Source organism: Oncorhynchus gorbuscha, linkage group LG06 (genome assembly GCF_021184085.1).
Source record: "Oncorhynchus gorbuscha isolate QuinsamMale2020 ecotype Even-year linkage group LG06, OgorEven_v1.0, whole genome shotgun sequence".
NCBI lineage: Eukaryota > Metazoa > Chordata > Actinopteri > Salmoniformes > Salmonidae > Oncorhynchus > Oncorhynchus gorbuscha.
Genome location: NC_060178.1, coordinates 8,433,067 through 8,447,135, shown reverse-complemented (window position 1 = coordinate 8,447,135; position 14,069 = coordinate 8,433,067). Strand labels below are relative to the sequence as shown.

Genomic DNA, 14,069 nt, shown 5'->3' with positions numbered 1-14,069 from the left:
CACTGTTCCTAGACCAGGTAACCCACTGTTCCTAGACCAGGTAACCCACTGTTCCTAGACCAGGTAACCCACTGTTCCTAGACCAGGTAACCCACTGTTCCTAGACCAGGTAACCCACTGTTCCTAGACCAGGTAACCCACTGTTCCTAGACCAGGTAACCCACTGTTCCTAGACCGGGGTAACCCACTGTTCCTAGACCGGGGTAACCCACTGTTCCTAGACCGGGGTAGCCCACTGTTCCTAGACCGGGGTAGCCCACTGTTCCTAGACCGGGGTAGCCCACTGTTCCTAGACCGGGGTAGCCCACTGTTCCTAGACCGGGGTAGCCCACTGTTCCTAGACCGGGGTAGCCCACTGTTCCTAGGCCGGGGTAGCCCACTGTTCCTAGGCCGGGGTAGGGCAGTGTTTGGCCGGGGTAGGGCAGTGTTTGGCCGGAAGGCCATCATTGGAAATGAGAATTTCTTCTTAACTGACTTGTCTAGTTAAATAAAGGTAAAATAAAACATTTAAAAAGGATTTAGTACTTAGGGAATAGGACTTAGGGAATAGGACTTAGGGAATAGGACTTAGGGAATAGGACTTAGGGAATAGGACTTAGGGAATAGGACTTAGGGAATAGGACTTAGGGAATAGGACTTATTACTTATATAATAGGACTTATTACTTATATAATAGGACTTATTACTTATATAATAGGACTTATTACTTATATAATAGGACATATTACTTATATAATAGGACATATTACTTATATAATAGGACATATTACTTATATAATAGGACATATTACTTATATAATAGGACATATTACTTATATAATAGGACATATTACTTATATAATAGGACATATTACTTATATAATAGGACATATTGAATAGGACTTATTACTTAGGGAATAGGATTTAGGAAATCTGATTTATTACTTAGAGAATAGGACTTATTGCTTAGAGAATAGGATTTAGGGAATCAGATGTATTACTTAGGGAATGTGACTTATTACTTAGAGAATAGGATTTAGGGAATCAGATTTATTACTTAGGGAATGTGACTTATTACTTAGGGAAAATGACTTATTACTTAGGGGAAATGACTTATTACTTAGGGAATAGGACTTATTACTTAGGGAATAGGACTTATTACTTAGGGAATATGACTTATTACTTAGGGAATAGGACTTATTACTTAGGGAATAGGACTTATTACTTAGGGAATAGGACTTATTACTTAGGGAATAGGACTTATTACTTAGGGAATAGGACTTATTACTTAGGGAATAGGACTTATTACTTAGGGAATAGGACTTATTACTTGGGGAATAGGACTTATTACTTGGGGAATAGGACTTATTACTTGGGGAATAGGACTTATTACTTGGGGAATAGGACTTATTACTTGGGGAATAGGACTTATTACTTGGGGAATAGGACTTATTACTTAGGGAATAGGACTTATTACTTAGGGAATAGGACTTATTACTTAGGGAATAGGACTTATTACTTAGGGAATAGGACTTACTACTTAGGGAATAGGACTTACTACTTAGGGAATAGGACTTACTACTTAGGGAATAGGACTTACTACTTAGGGAATAGGACTTACTACTTAGGGAATAGGATTTAGGGAATCTGATTTATTACTTGGGGAATAGGACTTATTACTTAGAGAATAGGATTTAGGGAATCTGATTTATTACTTAGGGAATGTGACTTATTACTTAGGGAAAAGGATGTATTACTTAGGGAATAGGACGTATTACTTAGGGAATAGGACGTATTACTTAGGGAATAGGACTTATTACTTAGGGAATAGGACTTATTACTTAGGGAATAGGACTTATTACTTAGGGAATAGGACGTATTACTTAGGGAATAGGACTTATTACTTAGGGAATAGGACTTATTACTTAGGGAATAGGACTTATTACTTAGGGAATAGGATTTAGGGAATCTGATTTATTACTTGGGGAATAGGACTTATTACTTGGGGAATAGGACTTATTACTTAGAGAATAGGATTTAGGGAATCTGATTTATTACTTGGGGAATAGGACTTATTACTTAGAGAATAGGATTTAGGGAATCTGATTTATTACTTAGGGAATAGGACTTATTACTTAGGGAATGGGACTTATTACTTAGGGAATGGGACTTATTACTTAGGGAATAGGACTTATTACTTAGGGAATAGGACTTATTACTTAGGGAATAGGACTTATTACTTAGGGAATAGGACTTATTACTTAGGGAATAGGACTTATTACTTAGGGAATGTGACTTATTACTTAGGGAATAGGATTTAGGGAATCTGATTTATTACTTGGGGAATAGGACTTATTACTTGGGGAATAGGACTTATTACTTAGAGAATAGGATTTAGGGAATCTGATTTATTACTTAGGGAATAGGACTTATTACTTAGGGAATGGGACTTATTACTTAGGGAATGGGACTTATTACTTAGGGAATGGGACTTATTACTTAGGGAATGGGACTTATTACTTAGGGAATAGGACTTATTACTTAGGGAATGTGACTTATTACTTAGAGAATAGGATTTAGGGAATCTGATTTATTACTTAGGGAATAGGACTTATTACTTAGGGAATAGGATTTATTACTTAGGGAATAGGACTTTGGATTTAGGGAATATCACTTTGGAGTTAGGGAATAGGGTTCAGGCAGGACTTAGGGAATAGGGCTTAGAGAATAGTACTTATTACTTAGGGAAAAGGACTTAGGGAATAGGATATACCGCTATCTACTACTCGACTTTGTCCAGACCAAACAGACCAAACATTTGTAGCGTGATAATCTAGAAACATTAGTTAACTTAAAATGGAAACAACAATAATAGCTGACAGTTGCTAAAAATACGGTTTAAAAAGGGGATGCAGACTAAAGTACACTCCTTGTCATTTGGTTTGGACTGTTTGAGGCCTGTGGGTAGGAAAGACGTGTCACAGGTTAGGACTATTGGAGGCCTGTGGGCAGGAAAGACGTGTCACAGGTTAGGACTGTTGGAGGCCTGTGGGCAGGAAAGACATGTCACAGGTTAGGACTGTTGGAGGCCTGTGGGTAGGAAAGACGTGTCACAGGTTAGGACTGTTGGAGGCCTGTGGGTAGGAAAGACGTGTCACAGGTTAGGACTGTTGGAGGCCTGTGGGTAGGAAAGACGTGTCACAGGGAACGGGACTCTGCTCTGTATTAGTTCAATGTTTACAGAAAATCTGAGGGGCAAGAAGACTGTTAGCAGAAAGACCAACTTGTTTACATACCACAGGGTTTGAAGATATTAATCTCTGGTCTTTTATATCTATTTTATTCATCTATTTGTCATTAATTTAAACCGTTGAGTCCCCTTATCTCCCTTTCAAGGGATCTTTACATTTGAGGCATCTTCCTTGTAAGACATTACATTAAAACCTTTTCATTTTCTCCCCTATCCATTCCCAGGACTAAACAATGAGGAATACCAGGTGGTGATTGGCAACGACACGACCAGCTACATTATAGATGACCTGGAGCCAGCCTGGAACTACTCTTTCTACATGGTGGCCTATATGCCGATGGGAGCTAGCCATATGTCTGACCAAGTCTGTCAACACACTCTGGAGGACGGTGAGTAAGGACATACAAGCAGACTGTTGTCATGTAGACTGTTGTCATGTAGACTGTTGTCATGTAGACTGTTGTCATGTAGACTGTTGTCATGTAGACTGTTGTCATGTAGACTGTTGTCATGCCAATGAATAGAATGGAATGGAATTGAGCCGATAACTGGGATTCTCAACTGCTCCTTTCTGTAACTCACTTCATCACTTGACTTGACAGTGTGAATGATTGTGCGTGTTTTAAGTTTAACTACATTGCATTCAGACTGTGCAGAATCACTGATCTACAAATCATCCCAAATAACTGCTCAATATTGGGATTAAGTTTAGAGTTTCTGCGCACTCGACTTGTCTCGAACTGATCCATTCAAACACGGTTGAATGTCTCCTCCAGTGCCCCTGCGTACCCCAGAGATCAGCCTGACCAGCCACAGCCCTACAGACATCCAGGTTTTGTGGCAGCCTCTACCAACCAAACTGTCCCGTGGGCACATCTGGGCCTATTGTCTGTCCTACCGTATATAGCTGCAGACGCCATGGTTCTGTCTGTGGAGCTGGCCCAAAACAACACCCAGTACCTCCTGGGAGACCTTCAGCCTGATACCGTCTACCTGCTCCGGATCGCTGCAGCCACCAGGGTGGGGTGGTGTGAACCCTCCTCCTGGACCTCCCACCGCACTCCCAAAACCTCCAGCATCAAAGGTAACTAACATCACATCCTAATCCTCACCCTAAACCTCCAGCATCAAAGGTAACTAACATCACATCCTAACCCTCACCCTAAACCTCCAGCATCAATGGTAACTAACATCACATCCTAACGCTCACCCAAAACCTCCAGCATCAATGGTAACTAACATCACATCCTAATCCTCACCCTAAACCTCCAGCATCAATGGTAACTAACATCACATCCTAATCCTCACCCTAAACCTCCAGCATCAATGGTAACTAACATCACATCCTAACCCTCACCCTAAACCTCCAGCATCAAAGGTAACTAACATCACATCCTAATCCTCACCCAAAACCAGCATCAAAGGTAACTAACATCACAGCCTAACCCTCACCCAAAACCAGCATCAAAGGTAACTAACATCACAGCCTAACCCTCACCCAAAACCAGCATCAAAGGTAACTAACATCACAGCCTAACCCTCACCCAAAACCAGCATCAAAGGTAACTAACATCACAGCCTAACCCTCACCCAAAACCAGCATCAAAGGTAACTAACATCACAGCCTAACCCTCACCCAAAACCAGCATCAAAGGTAACTAACATCACAGCCTAACCCTCACCCAAAACCAGCATCAAAGGTAACTAACATCACACAGAACGTATTCTATTCTTATTTACAAAAAGTGACTCCAAAATGACACAATTTAAGATTCATTTCTAATGCATTTTAACAGACTCTATACTTCAGAGTGATTTACAGAAGCAATTAGGGGTTAAGTGCCTTGCTTAAGGGCGCATCAACAGATTTTCTTCATCATCCTCTTCCTTCCTGTGTCCATCATCATCCTCTTCGTACCTGTTCTCCTTCCTGTGTCGAACATCCTCTTCGTACCTGTTCTCCTTCCTGTGTCCCCACATCATCCTCTTCGTACCTGTTTTCCTTCCTGTGTCCCCACATCATCCTCTTCGTACCTGTTCTCCTTCCTGTGTCCCCACATCATCCTCTTCGTACCTGTTCTCCTTCCTGTGTCCCCACATCATCCTCTTCGTACCTGTTCTCCTTCCTGTGTCCCCACATCATCCTCTTCGTACCTGTTCTCCTTCCTCGTCCTTCATCATCCTCTTCGTACCTGTTCTCCTCCTTCCTTGTGTCCCCACAGTGCCACCTGCCCCACTGCTGCAGCAACTGGAGCCTCTCAACTGCACCTCCATCTTGGTTCGATGGCAGCCATCTCCAGGCTCCGTGGTCGTCCAGGGTTACCGGCTCTGTTACCATGAGGAGGGTCAACCAGAACAGCCCTGCATCCAGCTCCAGCCTGAGGACACAGAATATACCATCAGTGGTCTGGGTAAGTGATGATTAGATATAGGTATAGATACTGTAGGTATAGATACTGTAGGTATAGATACTGTAGGTATAGATACTGTAGGTATAGATACTGTAGGTATAGATACTGTAGGTATAGATACTGTAGGTATAGAGGTGGGCAGAGGCAGAGGTGGGCAGAGGCAGAGGTGGGCAGAGGTGGGCAGAGGCAGAGGTGGGCAGAGGCAGAGGTGGGCAGAGGCAGAGGTGGGCAGAGGCAGAGGTGGGCAGAGGCAGAGGTGGGCAGAGGCAGAGGTGGGCAGAGGCAGAGGTGGGCAGAGGCAGAGGTGGGCAGAGGCAGAGGTGGGCAGAGGCAGAGGTGGGCAGAGGCAGAGGTGGGCAGAGGCAGAGGTGGGCAGAGGCAGAGGTGGGCAGAGGCAGAGGTGGGCAGAGGCAGAGTGGCTTTTGGGACATCAACAGGTTATAAAGGGGAGAATCAGATATTTTTCAATATGTAGTGACATCTTTTAGTGTTCCCTTTCTCTCGGTCTGTCCCTGATCAATATGGGCTCTCCTAAACAGACCTCCCTCGACTCCCAGTCCCCTGTCCAGTCCCAAGTTCCTCCCCCGATCCCTCTCCATCCATAGCCTGGTCCCAGATCTGTTTGTGCTTTCTTACCAACTCCTATGGTCATTATCACATTTGGTTTCACAATGATCACAATGAGAAGACAACACCAACAGATCTGGGACCAGGCTCGTCCCCTCCTCAGTGGCTCTCTCCCCTCCCAAACGTTGTGTGAGCAGCAAAGCCTCCAAGAGATTTGAGGTCAGGGCCCTGATGTTCTTCCCACCACTGTTTCCCATGGATCTCATCCCTGGCCTGCATACGTTATCACTGGCTTTTGTGCTATAGCTGTGCTATTGTGCTATAGCTGTGCTATTGTGCTATAGCTGTGCTATTGTGCTATAGCTGCAGGGAGCTGCTCTATGACACCCTGGCCACCAACCCCCCCACCCCACCCGAAACCCTGACTAGCATCCCCTCTACAGCTGGCCAGAGCTGCTCTATGACACCCTGGCCACCAACCCCCCCCACCCCACCCGTAACCCTGACTAGCACCCCCTCTACAGCTGGGCAGGGGGATGTTACCACCACACCCTACAACCCCCTGGGATTGGCCAGAGCTGGACAGACCTATGACCTATGGTCGTGAGACATTGGACTTGGATAAGAGAATCGCCATGTCTGCCCCCCCATTACACAATGGCCTGCTGTCTGTGTTGTCCATGTAAATAGTGATGGCCTGCTGTCTGTGTTGTCCATGTAAATAGTGATGGCCTGCTGTCTGTGTTGTCCATGTATATAGTGATGGCCTGCTGTCTGTGTTGTCCATGTATATAGTGATGGCCTGCTGTCTGTGTTGTCAATGTAAATAGTGATGGCCTGCTGTCTGTTGTCCATGTAAATAGTGATGGAGGAGCAGCCAGGTGGAGGGTAGGTAGAAGGGGGAGGGGCAGCCAGGAGGTGGGTAGGTAGAAGGGTGGAGGGGCAGCCAGGTGGAGGGTAGGTAGAAGGGTGGAGGGGGCAGCCAGGTGGAGGGTAGGTAGAGGGTGGAGGGGGCAGCCAGGTGGAGGGTAGGTAGAAGGGTGGAGGGGCAGCCAGGTGGAGGGTAGGTAGAAGGGTGGAGGGTAGCCAGGAGGAGGGTAGGTAGAAGGGTGGAGGGGCATCCAGGTGGAGGGTAGGTAGAAGGGTGAAGGGGAGGGTAGGTAGAAGGGTGGAGGGGGCAGCCAGGTGGAGGGTAGGTAGAAGGGTGGAGGGGCAGCCAGGTGGAGGGTAGGTAGAAGGGTGGAGGGGCAGCCAGGTGGAACAGAAGTTACTGGGGAGTTGAAACAAAGGGGCCCTCCTCTCCATCCCTCTCCTCTCCATCCTCCTCTCTTTCTCCATCCACTCCTCCTCTTTTCTCCTCTCTTCTCTTCTTCTCTTCTCCTCTCCTCTCCCACAATCCTGAAGCCCAGATTCCTTCTGTGACCCCTGACCCTAGTCACCCCTCCCCCTGGTCCCAGGGGCCCTGGATCCCAGCAGCTGAATGCTCCCCCTGGCCCCCTGCCCCAACCGACCCCCCCTAGCCCCAACCGAGCCCCCTGGCCCCCTGCCCCAGCCGAGCCCCCTGCCCCAGCCGAGCCCCCTGGCCCCCTGCCCCAGCCGAGCCCCCTGCCCCAGCCGAGCCCCCTGGCCCCCTGCCCCAGCCGAGCCCCTGGCCCCCTGCCCCAGCCGAGCCCCTGGCCCCCTGCCCCAGCCGAGCCCCCCTGGCCCCCAGGCCCCAGCCGAGCCCCTGGCCCCCAGCCGAGCCCCCTGCCCCCCTTCCCTAGCCGAGCCCCCCTGCCCCAGCCGAGTCCCCTGGCCCCCCCTGCCCCAGCCGAGTCCCCTGGCCCCCTGCCCCAGCCGAGTCCCCTGGCCCCCTGCCCCAGCCGAGCCCCTGGCCCCCCTGCCCCAGCCGAGCCCCCTGGCCACCATTCCCCACCAGCACACAACGGACCTGGACACACCACCTCCCTCCACCCCTCTCCACTGGTCAATACCCAGAACCTTTCACACCAAGAGACCTGAAACGAATCCTTAATGCTCCCTTAAATACAGCGTTATTTACAAGGTGGTGGACATGACGTTGGTGGGTTTCAAAGTGAAAGACGATTAATTAAATTGCACAGTTTTTAAGCCAAAGGGTACTAACTTGTTTTAACTATATAAACCTTGTTTGATATTTTGTCTTATTTCCTACCAATAATTTCTCTGAATTGATTTGTTGCAGAATCCTACTCATGTGGTTAGCAGAGGTTGGGTCAGAAAGTAAACAGAAATTGCAATCCCAATTTTCATCAATGCTTTTCAATGAGAGAACTGAAATTTGAGTTTACTTCCTGAAATGAATTAATTGAAATGGAACTGCCCCCAGCCATGGTGGTTATATACAACTAGTTAAAATAGTTATATATACAAAACAGTCCTATACAACTAGTTAAAATAGTTCTATAAACAACAGTCCTATACAACTAGTTAAAATAGTTCTATAAACAAAACAGTCCTATACAACTAGTTAAAATAGTTCTATAAACAAAACAGTCCTATACAACTAGTTAAAATAGTTCTATAAACAAAACAGTCCTATACAACTAGTTAAAATAGTTCTATAAACAAAACAGCCCTAGAAAGACCTAATTTCACCCCCCCCCCCTCTTTCAGCTGGCCTTTTCACAGCTGCTGTTTCTACTGTTTATATGGTATAGCACAGCCTAGTGGCAATGTTCTGATCTGTAAAGAGTTGACTTTGCAGTAGCAGCATGGATGTGAGTCAGCACTAGTTCATCTAGCAGAGAATGAGGACTCCATGTTTCAGTAGATCATTTATGGATGAAGAGAGACAGTCAGCACTGTCTGTTACGGGGTTCAGTAGAAACTCCTCTGTTTCTGAAGGTTCGACAGGCAGACTGGGTTCATTCTAAAGCTCTCTCCTCTCTTCTCTGTGACAAGATATGATAGATAGACTGGGGTCAAGGGGCACACGGGAGAGCCTCTCTGTGCGAATAGGGTACACACAGCAGAAACCAAGGCGTTAAAGTTACCCTCCAGCGCTTAAATGTCATCCTAATCTGTTGGAGACTAGTCCTTTAACTGAAAAGGGAAACTTGAAATCAGATCTGCTTTAGCCGATATCCGCATAGAGGTCGGAGGTGAAACTGCATTAGAGCTGTCAAATCCACAAGCGGCTCCCTCCATTATACCTAAAGCGGACATTAAGAGACATCCCATGCAGCCTTGAACACTGGACTGTGAGATGTAATCTACTCCTCCATTAGGAGGATAGATGTAATCTACTCCTCCATTAGGAGGATAGATGTAATCTACTCCTCCATTAGGAGGATAGATGTAATCTACTCCTCCATTAGGAGGATAGATGTAATCTACTCCTCCATTAGGAGGATAGATGTAATCTACTCCTCCATTAGGAGGATAGATGTAATCTACTCCTCCATTAGGAGGATAGATGCAATCTACTCCTCCATTAGGAGGATAGATGCAATCTACTCCTCCATTAGGAGGATAGATGCAATCTACTCCTCCATTAGGAGGATAGATGCAATCTACTCCTCCATTAGGAGGATAGATGCAATCTACTCCTCCATTAGGAGGATAGATGCAATCTACTCCTCCATTAGGAGGATAGATGCAATCTACTCCTCCATTAGGAGGATAGATGTAATCTACTCCTCCATTAGGAGGATAGATGTAATCTACTCCTCCATTAGGATGATAGATGTAATCTACTCCTCCATTAGGATGATAGATGTAATCTACTCCTCCATTAGGAGGATAGATGCAATCTACTCCTCCATTAGGATGATAGATGTAATCTACTCCTCCATTAGGATGACCGATGTAATCTACTCCTCCATTAGGATGACCGATGTAATCTACTCCTCCATTAGGATGACAGATGTAATCTACTCCTCCATTAGGATGATAGATGTAATCTACTCCTCCATTAGGATGATAGATGTAATCTACTCCTCCATTAGGATGATAGATGTAATCTACTCCTCCATTAGGATGACAGATGTAATCTACTCCTCCATTAGGATGACAGATGTAATCTACTCCTCCATTAGGATGACAGATGTAATCTACTCCTCCATTAGGATGACAGATGTAATCTACTCCTCCATTAGGATGACAGATGTAATCTACTCCTCCATTAGGAGGATAGATGTAATCTACTCCTCCATTAGGAGGATAGATGTAATCTACTCCTCCATTAGGAGGATAGATGTAATCTACTCCTCCATTAGGAGGATAGATGTAATCTACTCCTCCATTAGGAGGATAGATGTAATCTACTCCTCCATTAGGAGGATAGATGTAATCTACTCCTCCATTAGGAGGATAGATGTAATCTACTCCTCCATTAGGAGGATAGATGTAATCTACTCCTCCATTAGGAGGATAGATGTAATCTACTCCTCCATTAGGAGGATAGATGTAATCTACTCCTCCATTAGGAGGATAGATGTAATCTACTCCTCCATTAGGAGGATAGATGTAATCTACTCCTCCATTAGGAGGATAGATGTAATCTACTCCTCCATTAGGAGGATAGATGTAATCTACTCCTCCATTAGGAGGATAGATGTAATCTACTCCTCCATTAGGAGGATAGATGCAATCTACTCCTCCATTAGGAGGATAGATGCAATCTACTCCTCCATTAGGAGGATAGATGCAATCTACTCCTCCATTAGGAGGATAGATGCAATCTACTCCTCCATTAGGAGGATAGATGCAATCTACTCCTCCATTAGGAGGATAGATGCAATCTACTCCTCCATTAGGAGGATAGATGCAATCTACTCCTCCATTAGGAGGATAGATGCAATCTACTCCTCCATTAGGAGGATAGATGTAATCTACTCCTCCATTAGGAGGATAGATGTAATCTACTCCTCCATTAGGAGGACAGATGCAATCTACTCCTCCATTAGGAGGACAGATGCAATCTACTCCTCCATTAGGAGGACAGATGCAATCTACTCCTCCATTAGGAGGACAGATGCAATCTACTCCTCCATTAGGAGGACAGATGCAATCTACTCCTCCATTAGGAGGACAGATGCAATCTACTCCTCCATTAGGAGGACAGATGCAATCTACTCCTCCATTAGGAGGACAGATGCAATCTACTCCTCCATTAGGAGGACAGATGCAATCTACTCCTCCATTAGGAGGACAGATGCAATCTACTCCTCCATTAGGAGGACAGATGCAATCTACTCCTCCATTAGGAGGACAGATGCAATCTACTCCTCCATTAGGAGGACAGATGCAATCTACTCCTCCATTAGGAGGACAGATGCAATCTACTCCTCCATTAGGAGGACAGATGCAATCTACTCCTCCATTAGGAGGACAGATGCAATCTACTCCTCCATTAGGAGGACAGATGCAATCTACTCCTCCATTAGGAGGACAGATGCAATCTACTCCTCCATTAGGAGGACAGATGCAATCTACTCCTCCATTAGGAGGACAGATGCAATCTACTCCTCCATTAGGAGGACAGATGCAATCTACTCCTCCATTAGGAGGACAGATGCAATCTACTCCTCCATTAGGAGGACAGATGCAATCTACTCCTCCATTAGGAGGACAGATGCAATCTACTCCTCCATTAGGAGGACAGATGCAATCTACTCCTCCATTAGGAGGACAGATGCAATCTACTCCTCCATTAGGAGGACAGATGCAATCTACTCCTCCATTAGGAGGACAGATGCAATCTACTCCTCCATTAGGAGGACAGATGCAATCTACTCCTCCATTAGGAGGACAGATGCAATCTACTCCTCCATTAGGAGGACAGATGCAATCTACTCCTCCATTAGGAGGACAGATGCAATCTACTCCTCCATTAGGAGGACAGATGCAATCTACTCCTCCATTAGGAGGACAGATGCAATCTACTCCTCCATTAGGAGGACAGATGCAATCTACTCCTCCATTAGGAGGACAGATGCAATCTACTCCTCCATTAGGAGGACAGATGCAATCTACTCCTCCATTAGGAGGACAGATGCAATCTACTCCTCCATTAGGAGGACAGATGCAATCTACTCCTCCATTAGGAGGACAGATGCAATCTACTCCTCCATTAGGAGGACAGATGCAATCTACTCCTCCATTAGGAGGACAGATGCAATCTACTCCTCCATTAGGAGGACAGATGCAATCTACTCCTCCATTAGGAGGACAGATGCAATCTACTCCTCCATTAGGAGGACAGATGCAATCTACTCCTCCATTAGGAGGACAGATGCAATCTACTCCTCCATTAGGAGGACAGATGCAATCTACTCCTCCATTAGGAGGACAGATGTAATCTACTCCTCCATTAGGAGGACAGATGTAATCTACTCCTCCATTAGGAGGACAGATGTAATCTACTCCTCCATTAGGAGGACAGATGTAATCTACTCCTCCATTAGGAGGACAGATGTAATCTACTCCTCCATTAGGAGGACAGATGTAATCTACTCCTCCATTAGGAGGACAGATGTAATCTACTCCTCCATTAGGAGGACAGATGTAATCTACTCCTCCATTAGGAGGACAGATGTAATCTACTCCTCCATTAGGAGGACAGATGTAATCTACTCCTCCATTAGGAGGACAGATGTAATCTACTCCTCCATTAGGAGGACAGATGTAATCTACTCCTCCATTAGGAGGACAGATGTAATCTACTCCTCCATTAGGAGGACAGATGTAATCTACTCCTCCATTAGGAGGACAGATGTAATCTACTCCTCCATTAGGAGGACAGATGTAATCTACTCCTCCATTAGGAGGACAGATGTAATCTACTCCTCCATTAGGAGGACAGATGTAATCTACTCCTCCATTAGGAGGACAGATGTAATCTACTCCTCCATTAGGAGGACAGATGTAATCTACTCCTCCATTAGGAGGACAGATGTAATCTACTCCTCCATTAGGAGGACAGATGTAATCTACTCCTCCATTAGGAGGACAGATGTAATCTACTCCTCCATTAGGAGGACAGATGTAATCTACTCCTCCATTAGGAGGACAGATGTAATCTACTCCTCCATTAGGAGGACAGATGTAATCTACTCCTCCATTAGGAGGACAGATGTAATCTACTCCTCCATTAGGAGGACAGATGTAATCTACTCCTCCATTAGGAGGACAGATGTAATCTACTCCTCCATTAGGAGGACAGATGTAATCTACTCCTCCATTAGGAGGACAGATGTAATCTACTCCTCCATTAGGAGGACAGATGTAATCTACTCCTCCATTAGGAGGACAGATGTAATCTACTCCTCCATTAGGAGGACAGATGTAATCTACTCCTCCATTAGGAGGACAGATGTAATCTACTCCTCCATTAGGAGGACAGATGTAATCTACTCCTCCATTAGGAGGACAGATGTAATCTACTCCTCCATTAGGAGGACAGATGTAATCTACTCCTCCATTAGGAGGACAGATGTAATCTACTCCTCCATTAGGAGGACAGATGTAATCTACTCCTCCATTAGGAGGACAGATGTAATCTACTCCTCCATTAGGATGACAGATGTAATCTACTCCTCCATTAGGATGACAGATGTAATCTACTCCTCCATTAGGATGACAGATGTAATCTACTCCTCCATTAGGATGACAGATGTAATCTACTCCTCCATTAGGATGACAGATGTAATCTACTCCTCCATTAGGATGACAGATGTAATCTACTCCTCCATTAGGATGACAGATGTAATCTACTCCTCCATTAGGATGACAGATGTAATCTACTCCTCCATTAGGATGACAGATGTAATCTACTCCTCCATTAGGATGACAGATGTAATCTACTCCTCCATTAGGATGACAGATGTAATCTACTCCTC

The 14,069-nt window shown here is 45.4% G+C and overlaps 1 pseudogene; it reads left to right on the top strand.

Annotated features, from left to right (window-relative positions):
* Nucleotides 1-14,069, top strand: part of LOC124037488 — a 44,375-nt pseudogene that overhangs the window by 19,582 nt on the left and 10,724 nt on the right.